This window comes from Equus quagga, chromosome 8, assembly GCF_021613505.1.
Source record: "Equus quagga isolate Etosha38 chromosome 8, UCLA_HA_Equagga_1.0, whole genome shotgun sequence".
NCBI lineage: Eukaryota > Metazoa > Chordata > Mammalia > Perissodactyla > Equidae > Equus > Equus quagga.
Window position 1 is genome coordinate 95,560,990 of NC_060274.1, and position 6,201 is coordinate 95,567,190.

At 40.1% G+C, this 6,201-nt stretch overlaps 2 long non-coding RNA genes across 2 annotated transcripts; one reads left to right on the top strand and one right to left on the bottom strand.

Moving 5' to 3' along the window:
- Positions 1–4,298: 4,298 nt before the first annotated feature.
- LOC124243757 (uncharacterized) lies at positions 4,299–5,344 on the bottom strand. The gene is made up of 3 exons (XR_006889774.1): positions 5,267–5,344; positions 4,812–4,905; positions 4,299–4,353 (listed from the first exon to the last, which is right to left on the bottom strand). It is a non-coding gene; the product is annotated as an uncharacterized LOC124243757 (long non-coding RNA).
- A 21-nt stretch (positions 5,345–5,365) lies between these two features.
- LOC124243483 (uncharacterized) lies at positions 5,366–5,849 on the top strand. Its single transcript, XR_006889683.1, has 2 exons — positions 5,366–5,466; positions 5,552–5,849. It is a non-coding gene; the product is annotated as an uncharacterized LOC124243483 (long non-coding RNA).
- The last annotated feature ends 352 nt before the right edge of the window (positions 5,850–6,201 follow it).

Sequence of the window (6,201 nt, forward strand, 5' to 3'; positions counted from 1 at the left end):
TAAAGACAGGAATATGATACCTTGGATGGGTGAAAAGGGGATGACAGACGAGGGACATCACAGGACAAAGGTCTGTAAGTGAAATACCTTGAATCAATCATTTACCTGGTGTTTTCTCTCTCTAGGAAATTCACTCTTTAAATATGCACTGAGGAGACTTCTGTTCCCAGGAAGAGGAAGTAGACATCCTTTTTCCTATTTCTGCCACTAAATAAAGCTAAAAACTCTGGACATTATGTATAAAACAAACATATGAAGATTCGGAAAGTTGGAAAGAAGACAGATCGGCTAAGGACCTCAGGACCAGTAGAAAGACATGGTAGTGAAGTCTCTAGATTTTCTTTTTGCTTCATAGGTCTCTGGTCAGCTACTGGAGAAGCTAGCAATCCAGAAATTCCAATGGGCTTGGACACAGTCATGGGCCAGTGGAGAACACGTGGGGAGTCTGGACTTCCACTCGCTCCCACCCAGTAGCTACAAGGTACCTCACCCCCAGGGTCAGTGGAGGGCACGTGGAGAGCACTAATGAGGTGCCCCTGGAACTTCTATCTCTATCTTGGCAGTAATGAGGCAGCATCCTCCCTTCCTCTGAGGGAGTGGTGTCAGAGGAGGCCTGCTAAAATACAAGATTTAAATAAGGTCCAGTCTTTTTAATATAAAACCCAAAATGTCCAAGAATCAATGGAAAATCACTCATCGTAACAAGGAAGACCTCAACTTGAATGAGAAAAGACAATCAACAGATGCCGAGACTGAAATGAAACTGATGTTAGTATCATCTGACAAGGATTTTGAAGCAGCCACCATCAAGGTACTTCCATGAACAATTACAAACATGCTTGAAACGAATGAAAAAACAGAAAGTCTCAGCAAAGAAACAGAAGCTACAAAGAAAAACCAAATAGGAAAGTTAGAACTGAAAAACACAACGGCACAATCAGTGCACTTGAGGATAGAACACTAGAAATTACTCAATCTCAACAACAGAGGAAAAAAACTAGGGGGGGCCTGGGGTGGGGAAGAGCCTCAGGGACAAGTGGGACTGTAAGAAAAGATCTAACACTTGGGTCACTGGAGTCCCAGAAGGAAAGGTGAAAATAGATGGGCTGAAGGAGTATTTGAAAAAATAATGGCTGAAAACTACCTAAATTTGGGAAAAGATATAAACCTATAGTTCAAGAAGCTGAGCAAACCCCAAACAGAATAAACCCAAAGATATTCATGCCAACACACATCATAGTTAACCTTCTGAAAACTAAGGATGGAAAAAAAAATCTTTTTTTTCCCCTAGATTGGCCATGAGCTAACATCTGTTGCCAATCTTTTATTTTCTTCTTCTTCTGCCCAACGCCCCCAGTACATAGTTGTATATTCTAATTGTAGGTCCTTCTTGTTCTGCTATGTGGGACACCACCTCAGCATGGCCTGATGAGCTGTGCTAGGTCCGCGCCCAGGATCCAAACTGGCAAAACCCACGGACACTGAAGCGGAGCGAGCAGCCTTAACCACTCAGCCATAGACCCAGCCTGGAAAAAAAATCTTAAAAGCAACCGGCGAGAAACCATCCATGAAACGCTCTGATTTTTGGCATTAGAGGAATAGGCTGGTCACCAGCATTTCCTGTTGATTTCAACTATTAGTCTTCTGCTTTTAACTGGACTCAACCAGGCCAAGATGTACAGAGCATTTACATTTACAAATTATGCTGGGCACCTGGGGGACATTTATCACCCCATTCTTCTTATAGCTGCCCCACTGCAGGTGTTATCCCTCAGAGCAAATTAAGGAATTCCAGAATTGGAAAGAACCTCAAAAAAAAAAAAGGAAATACAAGAGTAGAAATTTGTAATTTGGGATTTCTGGATGGGCTTCAGCTCTGTGAACTCCCTGAAATTAATCTAAAAATGCCAGTATGTATGTGCTTTTTTCTAGGGAAAGGACCATAGTTTTCATCAGCTTCTCAAAGGAGCTGATGGCCCCCAAAAGGTTAAGAGCCACCATAAGAGTTTCTGTTCTTTTCAGGCAAACCCATATAATCCAACCTAGATAGATTGGCTAAAAAAAAAAATGAGGCTAAAAGTAGGGAAGATATTCCCTATCATATCCATCAAAATTCCTGAATGCCACCTCATGATGATTCTCTATTTTTAAGGAGAAAATAGGAAAATGACAGTTTCTAATTCCTTCTAGGCACTTCTGAAAATACACGTGCATTAAAGAATGTTTGCCTGTAGTCTTATTTTGAACATTTTAAGAATAGTAACTGGAGGTGACTACATGACTAATACACTGTGATTTAAAATGTACTTGAGGTTTGATTTCTCTCAATGCCATTGGAAGAGTTCAGACACACGAGGAAGCCACAGCAGCCTCTCTAGATCAGTACCAACGGGCTGGTTTACAGTCCACAGGGCAAACTGGCCTTTTTCTGCATTCCTTTTTCCATCTTTCAGAAAACAAAAAAAGGCATGTAAAATCAAGTTCTACTACTTACACAATGTGTAACTGCCAATTTATCTGAACAAAACATGTTAGTGCTTTCTCTGGTGAAAAAACAAAAGAACTACGACAAATACAGATCCATTCAGTTTCTTCACTATCTTGATAGCGTGGCTGTCCCTTACTCCTTGACTCCTCTGCCAAATCCCTCATGCAAGCCAGCTCAGCTCACATCTGTATTGTAATATACTGTAAACAAGATTGTAGATTGCTCCTGCCTGTTTTCCGACCAAAATTAAGGCTCCCAATGTCACCTGGAGAGCTAGAGATTGGTTAATGCATTATCTTAGGGAAAAAACTTGACTACCTGCTTCCATTAAGACCCTAAAGTAGTTTGACTTACTCAGATTATTCTATGCTGGCTGCATCTATAGAATCAAAAGAATCACTGGGGGGCCCTTGTTAAACATAGATTTCCAGGCCCCAACCTACAATTACTACAACACAACCAGGACAGACACCTGGGAATGTAAAAGTTTTACCAAGTTCTTCAGGTCATTCTTGGGTACAAACAAGTGAGAGTAGTCTTCTTAAACTTGAAGGTGCATACAAATGACACTGGGCTCTTCAAACAAATGCAGATTTTGATCCAATTGGTCTGGGTAGGACCCAAGATTCTGGATTTCTAACAAGTTCCCAGGAGATATTGCTGATCTGAGGGTACTTTAGGTAGCAAGGTAAGAGAGGGTATGTCTCATCTGGCTGGTGTATAAATCAGTATGGGCCACTATATTTTCTTTCTGTATTTGTGGATTCTCTACCAGGGGCCTCTCCTATCTTGATGCTGCCCATTTCTCATTTTTTGCTGATTTGTGTCTCTACAAGCTAGCGTGACCAGTTAAGGTAAGGCATCCTGCCCCTCTCCACTTAGCTTATATAAAAGTCTATGCAAAGATTGAACAGCTTAACCTAAACAGAAATGCACACCACACATTAACTTACAACATAATGGGTTTATATTTAATATAGTATTTCTCACTATGGAGATGTTAGTTAATATAAAGTTTTTTTAACATTAAATCGCTACTCCATTTCAACGTCAATATAAAGTATTTTTTTTACATTAAATCTTTTCTCCATTTCACTGTTAGATACACTGAATACATTTTTTAACCTTCTTCCCACCAAAGAAATAAAATTTTAATTTCTGACTGACTGTATATCATATCTAAGTACAATATTAACTTGGGAGATAACAAAAACAAAAATATAATAAAAATATGGAGAAAAGACTCCAAAAAGATGCAGGGGGCAGTGATTACAACTGAACAGTGGTGATTTCCTAGGATTCTGGGCCAGAGCTTCCTTCTTCCTATTTTATGTGCTTTGAGAATTCTGAAACTATGAAATGTTACATATGAAAACTTCAGCCCTCTTACTTTGATCCTTTTTCTAAGCAGCAAATACAAATTATAGACTGCATTTGTCAGTACATCATTTGTTGGGAAACTTTTCTTTCCATTTAACATATATCAATTTGTTCCCATTTATAGTGAAAACAGTTAATTAAGAATGTGAATTTACCCTATTTACTGTTTCTTGGGAACTTCCAGACACCAAAGCTCTGTTTTTAGCCTCAATAGCACAAAGATTTTCAGGGCAAGGTTTGATTCAGGAGGCTCTTCAAAGTCACATCTGTCCATTTCTCTTTCGTGCATATATCCCCAAACAAGCACAAATGCCTGTAACGCTGAGTACCACACCTAACAAGAGAGCAACTGCATCTCCGGTTTCTACTGCTTCAACAACAGGCAGCACCAAAAGCAGTGAAATGAGGACTAAGAACACTTGAGTTGAAACTGAGGTCATGATGCTGGGGTCTTCAAGTGGCTGGATCTTGAGGGCTGAAGGTCTCTAGAAATTAAACATGAAAACAAAAAGGAACCATTAAAAATTCCTACCTTTTCAAATGACAATATGAACACATGACAAATAATGCTCCACACAACCTGTTAAATTTAAATTTCAGACCCATGTCTTCATTTTATGGTGGAAAAAACTGAGGGAAGTAAAAGGTACTTAAAGATGCTCATTTGAGACTAATTTCCCCTTATGATAACTCCTTGACTCTAGCGATTTTTCCACCTATAATAATGCCAACACCCAGTGAATAAACCAAACAAACTCAACAGCAGAACAGAACTAAGAACAAACAGAAAATGCACAACACACTTACTTGGAAACTTAAAGTATCCTAGTGAGTAAAAATTACACTTTCTTAAGGTCTCTCCCATCCAGGAAATGCAGACAAATCTGGCAAAAGTAACATAACATATAATACCATGAAGTTGTGGAGAATTAGTACGACTTACCAAAGAAACGATATATGTTTAATTCTATCTGACTTGAAATACTCCTTTCTTGGAGCTCCGGATGCTGAGACTAAGAGCTTCTGCGTGACACCGCCTATTATCAGAGGAGGGTAGGATTTAAAAATTACTCATCATCACCATGACTATTCCTATTATTATCACTTTAAGAATGCAGCTAGAGTCAGCGCAAAGCGGGGGCGTTGTACAGAAGGAGAGAAATGGGCAATAAGTAGGGAAAATAGTTAAGCAGGACAACTAGACTGAAAGTTGGTTAGTTCGCCCACACAGGAAAAGCTAAAAATAAATCGAACCCAGAGACAAGTTCGTTCCAGGACTCGACACTAAGATTTTAAAAAGAATCTCTGCTTTGGCCCAGCAAGGTGCAAACTTGCCTTCTGTTTTACAAATACACTGGGCCAATCTAAGTACCCTTTGGAGACGAGCTTGTACATTACCTTCCACGAAGCAGCCATTACAGAAATGGCGAGGAGGGCGGAGTCTCCAAACTACATTTCCCGCAATCCCCACTGCTGACGACTCCCAGGATGCACCGGCGCGCTCCCGTGTAACTGGCTGCGGGATGACGGTCACGCTCTGCTGGAGACGGAGGGGAGTGAGCTCACGGGGCTTCCCCACGGGGCCCAACATTTTACTGGTAAAGTGGTTTAGTGTATTTGTACAAAAGCTCGCTTAAAAGTAAGATCAAGAACTGACGGCGAGTGTTTTTTACCCCGTTCAAGGTTTCAAGACTCACCAGTAGTTATGTCTTTTTCTTTGACTGAAATGAAGACTAACAGCTGGATGAGATACCAGAGCAGACCCATCCGTTTCGAACGCTTCTAAACCAGCGGCTTCCAGCGTTTCTCAAGCTGGGAATCAATCCCCTGTCACCATCTTCCAAAACTGCCTGTGACATTTGTTAATTCTTTTTAACCAATGGGGCAAAAACATGTTTAATAAGACGTTTTGGGAAATGTTAAAAGCATTTGTAGGGAAAAACAAAGTTTAGGAAAAATGGTTTTGATTCAGGTTCCAGAGTTGTGTGTTTCCTTATTCCGGAGCGCCGTATATGGTACACTTTAGTGATTTCTTCTCAGTCATGTTTTTATGACACCCATCCCAAGCATCCCCAAATATTTACGAAAAGATGTAAAATTGTTACTTTTAAATCGTACGAATGAATTACATGTGTAAGTCTTAACCCTTTCTGAAAGGCCTTCTTGAAGTCTAATATCAGTGAAGTCCTTACTGAACCTTTTTAGTCACCCAGTCTCCTAAACTGTCATTTACTGACTCAAAAATTTGTTTGGCAGCTTCAGATTGTAAATTGTTAATGATGTGGGTTAGGGATGAAGTCGCCTGCTATGTCTGATAGTCTGTCTCTCAGATA